Raw genomic sequence first — 19,936 nt, forward strand, 5'->3', positions numbered from 1 at the left:
GCTCTTTTTCTGGTTAGTGGATCGAACTGAACTCGTTACCTGTAGACAGAAGAAGCCTGTGTGTTCATGTTTAGCAGGTTATTTGTTATTGTGCTTCCTGGTGCACAGTGAAAGCTGTGGCTGAGAGCAGAGAGACGATTCAGGCCTAGTGGAGCTGGAACTTCGGCGCGAGACAGGAGGTTCACGTGTCCGGAGCAGTCCAGAGGAAAAATGGCGGACGTGGAGGCCATGTAAGGCCCACGCAGAACGTTTAAAATGCAGAGCTTGAGTTGATTTGTGACCAGAGGCTAACATGTTTGTTTATGTGCCGGGTTTCCGCAGGACGGACGAAGGGATCCAGCGGAGCAGCCGAGACCATTTGGGAGAAAGCACGCGCTTGGCGTCGCTCATCGGCTCTACACTTATGCGCGCGTATGTGTGTGTGAGAGAGATCTGAGTGTTGAAGTGCAGGCTTGTGTCTTTAGCTCGGTTGAGATGGGCTTTGTAACCAGTATAGCCGCTTAGGAGTTTGGGACTGGCCAAGTGTTGGCAAGGCTTAGTTGTGGATGGATTCAGTGTGTGGAAGAAACTCGGCCTGCATAGGTTTGGAGCGCGTGTTTGCTTTTGCTGGGCTGTTGCGTCGGTGTTGTCAGTAAGTGGAAGCATATATGCAGTTGTGGTCTGGACATAATTGTGTATATATGGAAGCCTATTGGCAGATAGTAGTGATGGCTCCGGCAACACCGATGCGTCGAGCTCATAGTGCAAAACCCGTGTCGGTGCGCTTGTCGTTTAAGGAAAGTCACATGACTGATATAGGAACTGACACTGACGCGCAAAACTGTTTATAAAGAAGCGCATATGTTAACGGGATGCATCTGCCAAAAGAATCTCTGATCTTTTGCGGTTCATTGTCAAATTAATCAATAATTATGGAGCAGCCTCAAGCCAAAAGAAAGGTTTCCACCGTGTGGGACCATTTTGATCTCATATCGGATCCTCATCTGTTCCGCGTGAGCGGGTGTTTTCTACAGCTGGAGAAGTTGTATCAAAAAAGCGTAACAGACTGAATTTCAAAACGGTTTTTTTTTTTAAAAAATAAAAATATATTAAAAAAAAGAAAATCCCAGTCCACAAGCATCCTCATTCACAACACGTTCACTTAGATTTTCATGTTATGATACATGTTCACATTATTTATTGACTGTATCTAAAAATATCAAAGATTTTAAATTTAAATGAAGATATGAAATAATACAATAACTTAAGTTATATTATTGTATATACTAGGTCATCAAATCAGTGTCAGCTGAGTCTGTCAACTAGGTTGCCTGTAGGGATTTTTAAGGTCCAGCAGGTGTCAGTATTCAGTGACACAGTATCAATACAGTTTGGCAATGTGTCATGATGCCTCATCTACCCATCACTAGCAGATAGTGTTGGCAGCATGGGTTGAGTTGCATGTCTTGTTGCCAGGCTTAATTGTTCAGCAGTGTGGATGAGGCCATGGCCAGGGTAGGCCCTCAGCTGCACCTTGAAGTGTTGCTGAATGTTGAAAATTCCAGGTTAAATATCCAAAGCCTGTGTGTGCATGTGCCTTCTCTGCAGGAAGGATGAGCTGCTCTAGAGAATCATCAGAGGGTAAGAGAAAGCACATAAGTCAACATTGCTCAGTGTTTCTACATTTAAACATGTATTTGTGTGTGGAGCCCAGGTACGCCCCCTGCTGCATGTGGAAGTGTTGTAAGATGTTTTAACTTCCAGAGTTTGACTTGCCTAGCACCTGTGGCTAATGTTGAGTGTGTTTCTTTGTGTGTTGTGCAGGATGGAGGAGCTGCTGATCCAGAGAACCATGAGGATGCATGTTGGCCAATACTGCTCAGTGTTTCTACACTGAAGGATTCATTTGTGTACACTCCCCAGCAACCGTGTGTGTACTGCATCTGAGTGGAAGACCTGGGGAAAAGAACCTCAAGGACTCATCAGTCAGAGTGGTCATGTGACTGTCGGCCTGCTGAAGCAGGGATGGAACCACTGTGTGTAGAAGCACAGGCTGTGTTGTGTAGTTTAGTGTTGTCAGGTTTAGTTGTGGGTATTTGTCACTATATGGATGGCACTGGGGTCAGTGTGGGTTTAGTGTGTGTGAGACATAGTTGCTGCTTGATGGAGAATAAAACTTATGCATGCATTAATGTCTCCTCCTTTCTTTCTGTGTGCAGCTGCTTGTGGCTGAGTGGCCATCCAACTTTGAGGCCATGGGCAATGTGGAGCTCAGGTAAGGCCCCTGCTGCAGCTGGAAGTCAAGCAAAATATTACAAGTTCAAGGACTGACTTGATTAGTATCCAAAACCAATGTCTTTGTGTTTTTCAGCAGGAGGGAGGAGCTGAGTGAGAGGACCATTTGAGACCAGGTGAGCAAGAGCCACATTGTAGTGTTTCTACACTTATGCATGCACTAATTTTAGTGTGTGTGTTGTAGGTGTATGTGAGGTGGAGCCAGTGAAGGTGCTGCTGGTGAGGATAGAGCGCCATCCTGTGGGAGTGAGGGACACACTGTGGCTGTTGTGTGTTGTCAGAGCTCTTTGTGGTAAGTGGATTAGAAAAAAAAATCAAGGGCTGTTTCAAAGGTGGTTTGTGTGCTGATGCTTCCTGTTTGTGTTTCTCTTGCAGGATGGCAGAGCTTATTTGGAGGGTCATGAGAGACCAGGTGAGACGTTGCCTGTTGGTTAACATTGTTTAGTGTTTCTACACATGCATGCATTCATTTCTGTGTGTGTGTGTGTGTGTGTGTGTGTGTTAGTGAGCGAGAGAGAGAGAGAGAGAGAGAGAGTGATAGGGTGAGTGTTGGAAGTGCAGGCCTGTCTTCAGCTCAGTTTAGATGGGCTTTGTTCTGTATCCAGGTGCATTGGAGTTTGGGTCTGGCTGAGTATTGTCAGGGCTCAGTTGTGGATGGATTCAGTGTGTGTGAAAAGCATTGAGGTCGGTGTAGGTTTAGAGTCTTTGTTCTTGTGTCAGTATTGTCTGTAGGTGGAAGCATATACAGTCCATGACAAAGGTCTTGTCACTCATCCAAGTTGTAGAAAAAACAAATAATAACTTGACTGGAATCAGAAATAGCTTATATGAAAGGCAAAGCTCTTTAGATTATGCCTGTTATACCACAATAAAGTTTTGTATCATTCATTGAGTTTTACCATTTAATTAGGACAGAAAGGTCAGATTGTGCTTGGACAAAAGTCTTGTCGCATACAAAAATAATGTGCTTTACAAATTATTCTTTATTTTGAATACACAAACATGCTACAATAACATCAGAACATAAAGTCATGGTGCCTTGGAAAAAAAGAATTAATATCATGTATGACTCCCATGAGCTTGGAGGACTGCATCCATACGTCTCGGCAATGACTCAGATAGCTTATTGATAAAGTCATCTGGAATGGCAAAGAAAACAGTCTTGCAGGACTCCCACAGTTCATCCTCCAAGCCTCCTTCTTCATCTTACCCCAGACATGCTCAATAATGTTCATGTCTGGTGACTGGGCTGGCCAATCCTGGAGCACCTTGACCTGCTTCACTTTCAGGAACTTTGATGAGAAGGAGTGCCATCCTGCTGAAGAATTTGCCCTCTCTTGTGATTTGGAATGTGATGGGCAGCAAGAATTTCTTGATAGTTCAGGCTGTTGATGTTGCCATCCACTCTGCAGATCTCTTGCACACCCTTACTGGATGTAATCCCAAACCATGATTTTTCCTCCACCAAACTTGACTGTTTTCTGGTTGAATCTTGGGTCCATGTGGGTTCCATCAGATCTTCTGCAGTATTTGCAGCTATTGGGATGCAGTTAAAGGATAATTCATCAGAAAAATCAACTTTCTGCAACTTTTCCACTGTCCATCCTTTCTGCAAGGTATATGACTTTTCTTTGTTTGGAGTCATCTGTGAGGACTGCCAGAGAGTAAATGTAGTTGTAATAATTTGAGTTTTAGGTCAATTTTTAGACAAATAGTTGATATGTAGATGAAACAGTGCAGGCTGTGCTGTGTGGATGTCAGATTCTCAGGCTTTAAACTGTGAGGTGTTAGATGCACCACTTAGACTTGATAGACTTTTAAAAACTCTGTTCTTTTCTTGTTTAAACAGACCAAACCTATGTTAGAGAGCTGTATGTTTTGGCTGTTGGCCTGTGGTGTCTGGGTGCCATAGTGTAAGAGTTTAAACTGTGAGGTGTTGGATGCAATAGTAAGACTTATAGGTAACATTAGCTGTACCACTTTGACTTTAGACATGAATTAAATAAGTAGATGTGTGTAATAGTTGGCTTTATATGTCTGACTTGTTTGGTATGACCACATGTATGTTAGAGTTTGGCACTGTGACTTTTAGACTGTGGTGTGTGGACGCCAGGCTGAGTTTAAACCCAGATGTGACAGAGTGACAGATGTTCAGTGTTTTTACACATATCCATTAATGTCTCTCTCTTTCCAGGTGTATGTGGCTGAGTGGGGCTCTGGCTTTGATGAGGCCATATCCAGGGTGGAGCTCAGGTACGCCCCCTGCTGAATGTGGAAGTGTAGCAGAATGTTTCAAATAGGTTTGACTGTTTGTACCTGGATCTGATGTAGAGTGTGTTTGTCCTGTGCAGGATGGAGGAGCTGATCCAGAGGACCATGAGAAACAAGGTGAGAGAGAGCATGTTGGTCAGTGTTTCTACAGATATGCATGCATTCATTTCTCTGTGTGAGTGAGTTTAGATTGTTTGTGCTTGTGTCAGTGTCGTCTGTAGGTGGAAACACATATACACAAGCACTAAAGTGGCCTGAGGAGATGTGACCTGTCCTGCTTCATTGCAAGCTCATAGGTAAGGCACAGGAGGTTGTGTTGTAGTGTTTCTACACTTATGCATGCACTAATTTTAGTGTGTGAGTGAGCGAGAGAGAGTGTGTGTTGTAGGTGTATGTGAGGTGGAGCCAGTGAAGGTGCTGCTGGTGAGGAAAGAGCGCCATCCTGTGGGAGTGAGGGACACACCGTGGCTGTTGTGTGTTGTCAGAGCTCTTTGTGGTAAGTGGATTAGAAAAAAAAAATCAAGGGCTGTTTCAAAGGTGGTTTGTGTGCTGATGCTTCCTGTTTGTGTTTCTCTTGCAGGATGGCAGAGCTTATTTGGAGGGTCATGAGAGACCAGGTGAGACGTTGCATGTTGGTTAACATTGTTTAGTGTTTCTACACATGCAAGCATTCATTTCTGTGTGTGTGTGTGTGTGTGTGTGTGTGTGTGTGTGTGTGTGTGTGTGTTAGTGAGAGAGAGAGTGAGAGAGCTAGGGTGAGTGTTGGAAGTGCAGGCCTGTCTTCAGCTCAGTTTAGATGGGCTTTGTTCTGTATCCAGGTGCATTGGAGTTTGGGTCTGGCTGAGTATTGTCAGGGCTCAGTTGTGGATGGATTCAGTGTGTGTGAAAAGCATTGAGGTCAGTGTAAGTTTAGAGTCTTTGTTTGTGTCAGTGTCGTCTGTAGGTGGAAGCATACAGACATTTATCTGTTTTAGAGCTGGTTTGGGCTTTTTAGGCAGAGCTATAAATTCAGCTTCTTCCTTATTACTTAAAGCTATTTTTTTTACATTTTAATTACTGTCACTTTATTTATGACTAATAGGTATGAATTTTATGCATTTATTTATTCAGACATGTTTATCCTCTCTAGTATATTGTATTAAGCAGCTCTCTTGCTTACTATATATATCTGAGTGTGTATATGCACTCATTTATGCAGGAGATGCTACGTTGTGTGTGGAGACACCTGGTTGGCGTCTTAAAGGGAGAGTCTCAGACACTGTGCTACACTTCCAGCCTTTTACACACTCTACCATTGACTGGTGTAGCCCACGGCAACATTTGGGCCATAAAAAGCCAGAAACCATCATTATGCCCATAGACATGGAAACCATTTTATAGACTTGTTGCTGAGTGGACAGTATGTGTCTAATTTGCAGATATTGTGTGTGTATGTGTAGGTGCTGTGTTGTGTGGACAAACAGGGTATCCTGTCGTGGCCTAACCCCAGTCCAGAGACCGTGCTGTTCTTCAGCGGACGGGTGGAACCACCTCACAACAGCCAGGATGATCTCAGAGACGACCTGTCCGTCAACTCCTACTGCCGAATGGAGACGGATGACGACAGGGATCAGAATCAGAATCAGATCAGAATAACTTTATTGATCCCCGTAGGGAAATTCTTACTGTTACTTAACTCCCAGTTGAAAATGAAGAGGAAAATTGCACATAGTTCGATGTAGGTGTTAGATGTATAGTTAGTTAGATGAGGTGTGTGTTTGTGTTTTCTCTGGCACCTTTTAGCCTCACCAGCAGCCCCAATTCACCACCTGATAAGGCACAGTCTTGTATCCACTCCTGACTAACTGTGACTGCTGTACAGGCCCAGGAGGGGCAGGCTCTGCTCTGTCTACCGGCAGAGTCCTCCACCCAGCTGGGGGAGGGGCCCGAGCCGAGCGAGACCTCACACGACAGCATTCGCTCATCTGACACGGCCCGGCTTCGGCGTTCCTGCCAGCCCGCACACAGTCGCACCAAACACCACTCTGGATCCAACGTGAGCTTCAGCCACGACACTGAGGGAGGCGAGGACGACCAGGCCCAGGTAGAGCTTAGACCTGAAACTGTACGAGCCGTTGTGAAAATAGGAAACATGCTATTGATTCAGTAAGCTGATGTAACTTTACTATTCCTGCTATGTTGTGATGTTGTTGGTCTTTTCATTTCTGTCCCATTTGTCTCCAGGACTTTGCAATGGGCTGCCCAGAGGTGGAGGCAGAGGACTTTGTGTGTGACTACCACCTGGAGATGCTGAGCCTGTCACAGGACCAGCAGAACCCAACCAGCATCCAGTTTGATCATCTCTCCTGGCAGTGCCACCTGCCCTCCCTCAAGCCACTGGGCCTCAACATCATGCTGAACCTCTGCAACGCCAGCGTCACCCAGCAGCTCTGCCGCTTCTCTGACCACCTGTCCAACCTGGCTCTGCAGGAGAGCCACGGCTCTGTACTGCCTGTCTACGTACCCTGGGGGCTCTGTGAGCTCTCCAGGCTCATAGGTGAGCTGCTTTGACATCTGGTTGGTTTAGAGCCACCTGTTAATACCATGACCTAGTTTGCCTCATAGTTTGGCTTTTTGTTAGGTCATGTGAAAACACAGTGATCAGAGGTTCAGAGGATTTTTCTTCAGTGGTAAAAGCTGATCTGGCTTTCATCCCACTCAGCATGAACTCCAGATTACATTTTACCCCAGAATAAAGTCCTTGCATACAGTTGGAGACAAAAGTATTGGCACCCCTGTCAGTTTGACATGTTTTGCATAAAGCAAGGGCTTAATGCAATTTTTTATTGAAGCAAAGTAAATGAACATTTCAAAACAATGATGTGATCAACAAAAAACAAGAAATTATTTTGCAGTCTGACAGAAATTTTACAAAAACATAATTGGTTGGTGACAAAAGTATTGGCACTTAGCAGTTAGTACTTTGTGTGTCCACCTTTGGCCTTTACAACTGCTTGTAATATGTTCTTGTAGCTTGATATCAACTGCTGACACCTCTGCACAGGTGTTTTGGCCCATTCTTGCTGGCAGATGGTCTTCAGTTCAGTCAGACTGGAAGGCTTTCTTGAAGCAACTTCAACTTTCAGATCTGCCCATAACATCTCAATAGGGTTGAGATCTGGGCACTGGGACGGCCACTGTAGTACAGAAATCTTCTTTTCCTTCAGAAATTCTGTTGTTGATTTTGCTGTGTGCTTCAGATCGTTGTCATGCTGAAAGTAGAAACGTCGACCCAGTAGCTGCCTTGCTGATGGGAGCATTTGATCACAAACTATTTCTTGATACATGGTGGCATCCATCTTTTCCTTCATGATGTGAAGAGTCCCAGTGCCTGCACTACTGAAGCATCCCCAAACCATGATGGAACCGCCATTGTGCTTTATAGTAGGCACCAGATGCTTTTCGTCCAAGGCTTGTCCTAGCTCTGTCCAAATATAGTGAGGGCCATTAATTCGGAACAACTCTATTTTTGACAGTACTTTTGAGAAGAAGCTGTCAGATTCACTTACATACTTTTTAGCATACTCCAGTCGCGTCTTCTTGTAGACAGCTCTCAAGTAAGGCTTTTTGATGAATCGACATCCTCTGTAGCCGTTTCTGCTGAGTGTTCTCTGTACAGTTCTTGTGTGTACAAATGTTCCAGATGTTTCCAAGTTTTTCCTGATATCCTTGGCTGTAAGTCCAGGGTTCTTTTTGACCTCTCGCACAACTTTTCTAGCACTTCTGTTCTCAATCTTTCATGGATGTCCACATCTAGGCCTGTTTTCAACTGTAGCAGCCAGGTTGAACTTTTTGATCATTTCTCTCACTATTGACTTAGGCATTTGGAACTTTTCTGCAATTTTCTTGTAGCTGTTCCCTTTCTGGTGGTCAGTTACAATGCACTCTCTAACTTGCAAACTGACTTCTTTAGACATCCCCATGATGCTTGGCTAGTGAGCAAGTTCAAGTTGAATAAAACTTGGCTGTCCCCCTTTTTATCTCTGGGTAAAGCCATCTAACAACTACCAACAGGTGTGTCAACACTTAACAACCCTGAATCTGTCTGCATGATTCAGTCTTGAAAAGTTAACAAAATATAAAAGGTGCCAATACTTTTGTCACCAACCGATTACATTTTTGTAAAATTTCTGTCAGACTGCAAAATCATTTCTTGTTATTTGTTGATCACATCATTGTTTTGAAATGTTCATTTAGTTTGCTTCAATAAAAAATTGCATTAAACCCTTGCTTTATGCAAAACATGTCAAACTGACAGGGGTGCCAATACTTTTGTCTCCAACTGTAGATTAAATTTCTGAGCACTGTGAGAAGATCTATTTCTCACATGGTCTTCATGATAAATTAAGGCTACAAGCAAGTTGCTGCTATGTTGGATTGATGGACTGGAGTGGGAGTACTACACCTGGCTGAACTGCAAGTGAACCATAATTAAAAAATGGCCCTGAAGGGCCCTTCCTATAGAGAGCTGCAAGTTCCTGAGTTCCTGCTCAAACCCAGTTTGCTGTCCTAGTGGACACCCAGGTATTTGTTCTCCTGTACCACCTCCACCATCTGTCCCCTAATGAAAAGAGGAGTAGCAGGAGTCCTGGGTCTCCTGAAGTCCTCCACCAGCTGCTTTGTTTTGCTGATGCTGAGCTGCAGGTGGTTCAGCTCACACCAGTCCACAAAACCAGCCACCGCCCTCTGGTGACACATCCTCCCCCCTGATGCATCCAGCAGCTGCAGAGATCTGAGAGCTTCTGTAGGTGGCAGGTCAGAATGCTGTACCTGAAGTCCGAGGTGGACAGGGTAAAGGGGACAGGACAGTCCCCTGTGGAGCTCCCGTCAGCAGTGGCTGCAAGCAGCAGGTTGTAGCAATCACAATCATAGGTTTAAACAGCTGAGACTCAGCGTCTGTCCCACTCCTCACCAGATGATGGCAGTGATGTACAGAGTTGTTGTTGGCCAGTGAAGACATTCATCCATTTCCCAATGTTTAGGTGTTTCACTGTAGGCAGAGGCTCCGGGTTGGTGTGAAACATCATTTAAACTGATCATCAGTATCAGATGATGTGCTGTTTGTGGGAAGTAAGAGAAGTTTTCAGAACCAAATTAGATCATGTCTTATTATCTATTACCCTCATCTTTTCCTTTGTGTGTCTGTTTGTGTTTGTGTGTCAGGATTCACTCCTGGTGCAGGGGAGCTGTTCAAACAGGAGAACCACTTGGCTCTGTACCAGCTGCCATCTGGAGAGAAAACCAAGGAGTTAACCTCCCGCCACCTTCATTACTTCACCAAACGCCAGCCTCCCATGTCCCACCTCATCTCTCTGTTCGTACGAGACTCCTCCTCCAGTAAGTCTATACACACTTCAGTCAACCTGTGTCGTTCTGCTGCTCTGTTTTCTTTTATTTTACAGTTTTTAATGAAAAGAGCTGATTTTTTTCTTATATGTACTTGGTGTATTTTGCTGTGTTACTTGTCCTTTGTCTGTCTCTTCACCAAATAGATGAGCAAGTTAAAAAAAAAAAAAAGGTGTTTGTGTGTATTTTCATGTCTGCTAATGTTATTCTCACTGTCTTTCTCTAACCTCTCTGTTGTAGATAACATCCAGATGCTGTCACATGGCTCGGCTGACCTCATCCTGGAAGCCTGCACTGACTTCTGGGATGGAACTGATATCTACCCCCTGTCGGGCTCAGACAGGTGCCGTCACACTGATCGCTCTTCTGTGGCTGTAAATCTTGAGTCAGACACAAGTATCAAAGTTTCATAAGCACAGCACAGGTGATATCATCCATATCTACACTCAGCTGCCACTTTATTATCCATGAAGCTCATCATGTTCAGGTTTTCTTCAAACTGTTTTAGAGACGTTGCTTCAGCGTTCTGATCATTTTGGAGGCTGCAGTTTGTGATGCTGTTGAACTGTACAGTATATACAGAGGTGTTTCTGTTATTTAACCTGCCCTCACTGATATCAATAGGGTGGACAAAATAATAGAAGCTGCCACCTGAGTGTTTATTTCTACACTCTGCTCTTGTGTTACAGAAAGAAGGTCCTGGACTTCTACCAGCGGGTCTGTCTGTCAGGTTACTGCTCAGCCTTTGCCTACAAACCCATGCAAGTGTCACTGTCAAGCCAACTGAATGGGAAGTGTGTAGAACTGGCCCCCGGTCCCAGCCTCTTCTCTGGAGTGGAGCTGCCCTCCACCACCCCCATCAAATACAACTCCTGTAGGAACAGCTGGAGCTCAGATGGTAAGAGTTCGTGACGGAGGGACGGATTAATTCAAGTAATGAAACAGTAATAACACAACTCGTTTTCCTGTCTCTTTTGCTTTGATCGTCTTCCCTTGTCATGTGTGCAGAGGGTATAGGTGAGGGGGTGGAGCGTGAGGACTGCGTCCAGGCCCTGAGTGGGCAGATCTTCATGGGAATGGTGTCGTCTCAGTTCCAGGCGAGGCTGGACACAGTCCGGCTTATCGATGCCCTGGTCACAGCTTGCATCCGCTTTGTTTACTTTTCTATGGAGGATGAGCTCCGCAGCAAGGTGAACACACACAAGCTCCAATAAACATTTGATAGTATCTAGTTTATGTTGGATGAAGTGATCAAGGTGTAGTACTCTTTCATTTGGACAATAAATGGACTCCTTAATCTGATGTCTCTCTGTGTCTCTGCTGACAGCACATTGTTTTTTCCACATTCACCAAAATAAATGTGCATTTCCCAGCATGCATCTGATTCTAGTCCACAACAAAAAGCTGTCATTTTGAGAGTATGTGTTTATGTGGCTCATTTTGTGTCTGTGCAGGTTTTTGCTGAGAAGATGGGTTTAGAGACGGGCTGGAACTGCCACATCTCTCTGACCCCAAACGGAGACAGTCCCTGTGATGGAGCTCCATCCAGCCCCAGTCACGGTTCCCTGCACGAAGACCTGAACCAAGGTACCAAACCTGTGTTTGCACAACCTGAGGATATTATTCATTTTATTACATTTACTGTTGGGGTGCACTTCATGACTGTCCTTCTGTCTGCAGGTGTGATGTGGACATCAATGTAGGTTGTCATGGTTTCTGTGTTTAGTCTTGCTGTTTAATTACACAGACATAGATTTATCATTTGAAGAGTAAACCCACATGATTTCTGGATCAGAACTCGTCAAATTATGACATTACCCTGTTCTATGGGGTGGTCACAGTTTGAATTACATTGTATAACTTTACGTGAGATTTTCCATTTTATGTTAGTTTATGCTTCTTTTAGGGGAAATAACAGAAAGGAGTCCTGTAGAAGTGCAGGTCTGACACGAGTGATGTCTGTTCATTTGAGTTTTACAGAGTATCTCTAACTTTGCCGACTGTCTTCATATGTGATTCAGATTCTCGGGATGAAGCAGAAGGTCCTTTGCTGCCAGTTTCCAGCCCACAGACAGTGATGTGCCCAGCTTCCTGGAGGACTGCAACAGGGTAACAATACCTTTTATTAAAACCACTCAAACTACAATGGAGAAATATCAGTATCTGTTTTTCATGCAGCTGTATAATACAGACAGATTCCTCTGTCTTATGCTTTGGTAACCAGCAGGAAATTGTGCTTTGTTTTGAAATTATTTTACATTAGTCTGAATCATTTTCTCTCCCTGCCCTTTGTCAGGCCAAGCTACCTCGTGGGATCCACCAGGTCCGTCCTCATCTGAAGAACATTGATAATGTGCCTCTTTTGGTGCCACTCTTCACTGACTGCACCCCTGACAGTGAGTATTCTTTATGTGTTTTATAGAATGAATCACTCTGCTTATGGGTAATTCAACTTTTTTGGAAAACTTTTTCATCTTACTTTTTAAAGATGTCCTCTGACTCCATTGTCTTCCTCTGCCCCTCAAGGGTGAAACAGATTCTAATAAGGAAAAGCGATGATTAATAACCAACGAGGCTTATTTCAAGGAAAGAATGAAAGATCTGTGTCTTCGATATACTCAGTGTTTGCTTTAGAGTACTGTAGACATTTACTTACAGTGGAGTTCTCTTCACAGCCATGTGTGAGATGATGAAGATCATGCAGGAGAACAGGGAGGTTACATGCTGTCTGGGAAGCTCCGCCAATTTCCGCAACAGCCGCCTGTTCCTACAGAGTGACATCAGGTATACACTCATTAATGAAGTACATCCTGTTTTTTCAAATTTGAAAATCAATGTTAATGAGACTAGATTTTCATTTTTATCACAATTAAAACCAGTAAAAATTCTGAAGCAATATTTCTGCTATTAAAAAAATGAAAACTCATAGTAATACTATCTAGCCATGCAGAGAGTTGTAGTCTTGTTTGTCAGGGTTCAGGGATACCTGTCACTGAGATTCCTACTTCCATCTCATTCAAATAAACCGTGGTGGCCGTCCGGCTCTGTCTGAAAAGGAGAAGAGGTCCTTTAGACTCCGTTGGCAGCGGACTGTCCAAAATTGAAGGACTCCGGAGTAAATGCAGTTTTGTGAAACATATATTCAAGCAGTTTTGTGAAAGATGATGCAAATAGTGCAAGTGCTGGAACAGACATTGTTTAAGTTATGGTTAACACTTACCTTTACCTGTCTGGTGTTCGCTCTGGGGTGCGTTGCTGAAAAGAGTCCCCTAGGTCAGCGGACCGTGTTAAGAACGTTCCGGGTACGACCAAGTGGCAGGACAAGAAAGGGGGGAGTCTGGAAATTGTATTGTATTGTAAAATGTATATATTTATTGTAATTATATTTATGGTGTTTGTTTTGGGGTTTAGGTTACAGCAGGCAGGTTATTTTAAATATTTTGGTTAAATATAGTATTCACATTTTTTTTTAATATAAGTCAATTATGCTTATGAATGTATGTTTAGGAACACCTGTGAATGTATGCACCCAATCACACCTACCAGAACACAGTATAAAAGGGCGCCAATTTTAAATCTGCTGTTGTTGCTGGTTAGGTTTCACCTATGGTTTGCTGCCGTACCTGTGCTGCTGTTAGAAAATAAATATATGTCTATGCATATTCCATCTTCGCCTTGGCATTTTCTTCTTTCTGAAGTCTCTGTTGTCAGAACGGCCATTCTAACAAGTACAAATGCAATCCCTTTCACCTCCATTGTACTAGCTGGAGACAGATACCTCACTACTAGAGGTAAATGGGAAAATATTTTCTAGTTTGTGTGTACTGACCCTTTAACAGCTTGCCATAGTCCAGCAACATTGTTTTGACTGATTATACAATAATTATGTAACAAACTACTTCTCATTCTCAGTCCACATGATTTTTCATCGTCCTCTCTCCACAGCATCGCTCTGGACCCTCTGTACCCGTCTCAGTGTTCGTGGGAGACATTTGGCTATGCCACCGGAGGAGGCTTCAACGGAGACGCTGAGGGTCTGTCTCCTCTGAGGCTCTCAGGACAGCTCAACAGTCTGGGCTGCTCTGTCACCTTCCACCAAGGAGAGAGCGTCAGCATGGTCAAGCTCATAGAGCAGGTTGGACACACACACACACACACACACACACACAGATACACTAAGTCAGAACGAGACACTTATATATGAATTCATTTGCTTTTTGGGTGAATCTTTTCCAGGCGCGACACACGACCTATGGCATCCGCAAATGCTTCCTCTTCCTGCTGCAGTGTCAGCTCAGTCTGGTCATCATCCAGGTGAGAGAGCACTTCACAAACTCAGAACATGTGGATTTATATGGATTTATATGTACAAATACATTTCTCTGTGTGTATCATTGCTAACAGGCTAAAAGGCTAAAGACCTAATTAATATTGTGATGTACATTTCTGAATAAATAAATGAAGGAAGTGCTTCTGGTGTTTGTCCGTAGTTCTTAGCCTGTCTGGCTCAGCTTCCTCCTCCAATGAACACCACTGACATCCTCTGGCTGTCCTGCTTCAGCTGCCCACTTCTAAGGTACACACATAATAAAACACTGTGAACTGACAACACTGTGTTATTTCACTGTGTTTATACATTATAGTAATGGTCCATTTGTGTTCTCAGTGTGTCACTTCTGGGGAAGCCTCCAGACACTTCAGTCATGGCAGTTGCCACAGGGAAGAACCTAGATACCATTCCAAGAAAGGTGGGATCCTGCCTCTCAGATCTTCCACATCTACTGAACCTAGAAGCCTCACTTACTGGATTATTACTGCTAAAGCTTAGACAAACATTTATATAATATTAATTAGTAGCATTTAGTGTACATACTGTGTAGTGATATAGTGGAAACTTCTTCCAGTCAAATGAAGTCTCTAGAAAAATATTCCAGGAGAAAACTTTCATAAAAGCAGTAATGATAATGATAAATACCACAGACAACAAACAGCTGCTCTTTCTGCACCTTGTGTATTTACTGCATCTACACTTGGGGCCATTGATCAAACATGAATGACTAGTTATGTATACATGTACTTCTGTGTGCTTTTTAATCTCCTTTAAACTGTTACTCCTCTTTGACCAGACCCAGAACTACTTCCTTGGCTGTTTCCTGTTGAAGTTTGCTCTGACAGTGTGTGCCTACCTGTTGGCCTTTGGGTTTACGCTGCAGGAGGTCTGCCTAAGCAGAGGCAACAACACCACCATCACCTGCCACATACTCACAGCCAGGTAAAGAGAAGCACTGTCTCTAACTGTCCCACTGTCCTAAGTACACCAGCTGTACCAGCTGTGAGAACAGACACACTAGAATCGATGAACTGATGAATGAAGTAACAGTTTTCCTGTGTGACTGCAGCTCTTCAGACGAGGCTCCTCAGTGGTTCAGTGAGCTGTCTAATGGCCTGCTGCTGACTCAGAAGGTCATGGCAGGGTTCCTCGTCTTACACACAGGTAGGAACTCTCTCTGTCATATTGAATACTGTACTGTAAGCTGTGGTCAAGCTTACTCGTGTCTTTTTATATGATTCAAACCAATCCCTTTCTTCTGTTCTTCACATTGTTGTTCACATTCTCTTGTTGCTGACCTTATTTTCCAGTGGTGATCTCCCTCAGCTACGTCCACCGCTCTCAGCCTCTGTGGAGAAAGAGTCCGTTCAGCAATACCTGGTGGTGTCTCACTGTACCTGTGGTGTAAGTTAGCACATCATTTGTATGCTCTATGGTTCATCTGTGTTTAAGCCAGTTTAGCTCTTACATCCTCAACGGTCCTGCTGTAACTGTAAGAGATTTTAATTTAGAACTCTGTGTCAGATATCACCCACTGCAGCACCACACAGAGTCGCTAAGTAGAAAGTTCTAGAGTGATCATCAGAAGAAAGACATCATTCATGTAGCTTGTTTCACAGTTCAGTGACTGACTAATAAAAGTAAAATCAAGTGAGCTCTTCCTACTGAGAGCTCACTCTGTGTGTATGTGTGGAGCAAAAACATAACTGTAGATTTTGCTGAGTAGTTGTGATGGGAAGGCCACAGGTGACACACACCTTTGAAAGAAATTTAAGTAGGAAGCTTTTGGTAAACTGTTGATACTACTTCATATTGTAACATGGTTATAATGACCATGTTGGAAGACAATTAACAGCAGATTCACTGGTTGACTTTGTTTGAACATACCTTAAATGACACACACATATATATATATATATATATGTATGTAGTTTGCATTATCCAGATTCAGACTGACCCACTGCACTTTTGGTATTTGTGGAAAAAAAGTAGTTGTGTTATTGTTCTGTAGTGCCTGAGAGCAAAGGAAAACCAAAGTCAGATTCCTTGTGTGTATGCATAAATCTGGTCAATAAAACTGATTCTGATTGAAGTCTTTAATGCATAAAGCCATGGAGTCAGACTGAAAGTGAACCCCTGGCAACCTGTGCTCATTCCAAACACCTGTTCTGTGTTGGACCCCCATTCAGACGTTACTGCTGCTTTATGAGGGCAGTCACCGCAGGTCCCTCCTACCACTTCACCCATTAGTCCCGTCCAATCAGAGTCCAGTTTGAGCCGCGCCAAAAATCAGTCGTACCTGTTGCCCATGCGCTAATCAAACCCATGTGACCGGGAAGGAGAGGGCTCAGCCAATAGCAGGGCAGAATTTTATTTATTTTTTTTTTTTTTTTTGCAGGTGAGGGGTGACGCTGGCTCGAGTCTCCCGTGGAATACGGGATGCCTCTGTAACGTTCTGCTTTGTCCAAGCTCTTTTTCTGGTTAGTGGAGCGAACTGAACTCGTTACCTATAGACAGAGGAAGCCTGTGTGTTCATGTTTAACGGGTTATTTGTTATTGTACGTTCTGGTGTACAGTGAAAACTGTGGCTGAGAGCAGAGAGACGATTCAGAATCAGAATCAGATTTGTTGGCCAAGTTTGTACATACAAACAAGGAATTTGACTCCGGTTTTTCTTGCTCTCATGCAGTACAACAACAAAACAACAACACACAACCAACGGAACAACAATTTTATTTCATTTTATTTATTTATTTATTTATTTTCCCCAGTTACTAATGGTGCAATGGGTCAGTCTGAATGTGGGTAGTTCAAAAAGATAACTATATAACTATTTACATATATATAAATATATATATATTCAGACGATTCAGGCCTAGTGGAGCTAGAACTTAAGCATACACTTATGTGTGTGTGAGAGAGATCTGAGTGTTGAAGTGCAGGCTTGTGTCTTTTGCTCGGTTGAGATGGGCTTTGTAATAGTGCTGCACGATTTGATGAAAATGTGCGATTGCGATTATTGTGGACAATATTGCGATTACGATATTCTAAATGAATGGTGTCATGAGTCCACTTGCTTGAATATCAGGGACAACACAGAATAATGATAGTTTGTGTATTACTCAACTCAAAACATACACGACACACACAAAAATACAAAACCTGAAGATTACAGACTGTTTGTTCCAAATAACTTAATATCAAAAAATAAAAAAAAGTTTGAAAATAAAGATATTTTCAAAATGCATCCGTGATAGTACGTTGTGGTTCTTTCAGGCGGTTTTCACTTTTATCTTTCACGTTACTTGGTTGGGCTTTTATTTGCATGCGCTCATCGAATTTTTCTGTTGTCTCAAATGTTGATAGAGATTGGTCGTATTACCTGGAGACGTAGCGACTTTAGCTTTGCAGGTTTTACACAGCACGTCTTGCTGTTCAGGGTCGTGATACCTGAATCCAAAGTATCGCCATACAACAGAAGTAGCATTTTTTTTCCCTACCAGCTCTGCTTGTCCCTCATGTTCCTCCTCAGCGTCCATGTCGTTCACTACTGTTTGCCGAAAGCCGGGTAGTCACGTGACCATACCTGCGGCTGCCCACAGCGTGTGGATGTGCCGTCAATTACTCCACATTGCTTTACATTGAACATGACATTAAATCGCAAATCGCAGTCTTTTATGCGCTTACGTAATCGCACAGCGTGACATCGCGATTGCGATTAGATTAATTGTGCAGCACTACTTTGTAACCAGTATAGCCGCTTTGGAGTTTGGGACTGGCCAAGTGTTGGCAAGGCTTAGTTGTGGATGGATTCAGTGTGTGGAAGAAACTCGGGCATCCGTAGTTTTGGAGCACGCGTTTGCTGTTGCTGGGCCGTTGCGTCGGTGTTGTCTGTAAGTGGAAGCATATATGCAGTTGAGATCTGGACACAACTGTGTATATGTTTAAGCCTATCAGCAGATAGTGTTGGCAGCATGGGTTGAGTTGGGGGTCCTGTTGTCAGGCTTAATTGTGGGTAACTTGGTGTGGATGGCCCTGGGTTGGGTATAGGGTGCGTGTTCAGCAGTGTGGGTGAGGCCATGGCCAGTGTAGGCCCTCAGCTGCACCTTGAAGTGTTGCTGAATGTTGAAAATTCTAGTTTTAATATCAAAAGTGTGTGTGTGCATGTGCCTTCTCTGCAGGAAGGATGAGCTGCTCTAGGGAATCACCAGAGGGTAAGAGAAAGCACATAAGTCAACATTGCTCAGTGTTTCTACATTTAAACATGTATTTGTCTGTGTGTTTAGCAGGTAGCTGCATCTGTCTGAGTGGGACTCCAGCTTGGATGAGGCCATGGCCAGTGTGGAGCCCAGGTACGCCCCCTGCTGCATGTGGAAATGTTGTAAGATGTTTGACTTGCCTAGCACCTGTGGCTAATGTTGAGTGTGTTTCTTTGTGTGTTGTGCAGGATGGAGGAGCTGCTGATCCAGAGATGTAGCATTTGATGCTGCGTGAGCTCTGTCCTTTCTGCAGAAATTGATTACTCTGTAAACCTTATCTTATAATAAAGTATCAAAAGACAATAACTGTCTAAAGAATTCTATTTCACTTCTCATCAGGGGTAAAGTTTTTTTCCACCACAAACGTGGCGACGAGGATGGGATTGGACGTGTGATCTGGACTCTGTTGGAAAGACAGAAAAGCCAGCTGCAAAGAAAGATTCCTCCCTGTGGGTGAGAAGCTGTCCTCAGACGGAGCCCGGTCATCGCTCCAATCCCGAAGGATTTAAGGGGAAAGAATCACACACGGTGAGAAGTGTCTTGATGTTGCTTGTGAAAGTTTGCAGAGTTAATCAGGGAATCAAACCGGTATATCTCGCATAAGCACTTGCAGACAGACGTGTCTTGGTTATTATTGTAGTATTTGAGGATTTCTGGTGTATCTGCTTGAAAAAGTGGAGCAGTTTATTCTGTGAATACAAGAGACAAAATAATCAGAGATAAAGGATGGGTAAAAGTCAGAGTAAGGTGAAGTCCAAAGTGGAGCCAAGTCCCAAAATCCTCCCACCAATAATAAAACTGATGATGGAGAAAAATCCTGGAAGCATGAATCAGTTCAAACAATGGGTTGATTTGGGGTTTCCAGGAAATGGCAGCTTTAGCCTGAGACAATTGGATCAATTGAAGACATGTTTGGTGGCAAAAGGAAAGAAAAAGTGCAGAGCAGCATGCAGCGTTGTCCAAACGTAAACCAGAGAAGCATGAACAGTTTAAAGCAGACTGGAAGACATATAGCATGTGGAGAAAAGAAGCAGAGGAGAGGGAAAGAAGGAGAAGATTAAGAGCACAAACACGAAAAAAGGACAAAAAACAATCCGGACACACTAGCACGTTGTATACTTCTTTGGAGATTGAAAAGAACAAAAAAGCAATGAAAGTGTGGATAGAGGAAGCAGTAGGGAAAAGAAACAAACACAAAAGTACATGACATTCCTTATGGAAAAAAAACTAATACACCTTGTCCTTCTGTTCTCTGTGAGTCAATATGTCAAGGTGGATCGTGACCTCAACTCCTGCCCTCCGACCGCACCTCCACTGCCACATGAGCCTGGTGGGGATCTGGGAACAGGAAGGATCCTCCAGACGTCTAACAGAAACTTCATCACCTCCACCAACATCATCCTCATCCCCTGATTCA

General features: G+C 43.6%; 1 pseudogene; it reads left to right on the plus strand.

The window, feature by feature from the left end:
* The first annotated feature begins 707 nt into the window (after positions 1 to 707).
* Positions 708 to 18,474, plus strand: LOC121175600 (annotated as a pseudogene).
* The last annotated feature ends 1,462 nt before the right edge of the window (positions 18,475 to 19,936 follow it).

The sequence above is a fragment of the Toxotes jaculatrix genome, chromosome 21 (assembly GCF_017976425.1).
Source record: "Toxotes jaculatrix isolate fToxJac2 chromosome 21, fToxJac2.pri, whole genome shotgun sequence".
In the NCBI taxonomy this organism is placed as follows: Eukaryota; Metazoa; Chordata; class Actinopteri; family Toxotidae; genus Toxotes; species Toxotes jaculatrix.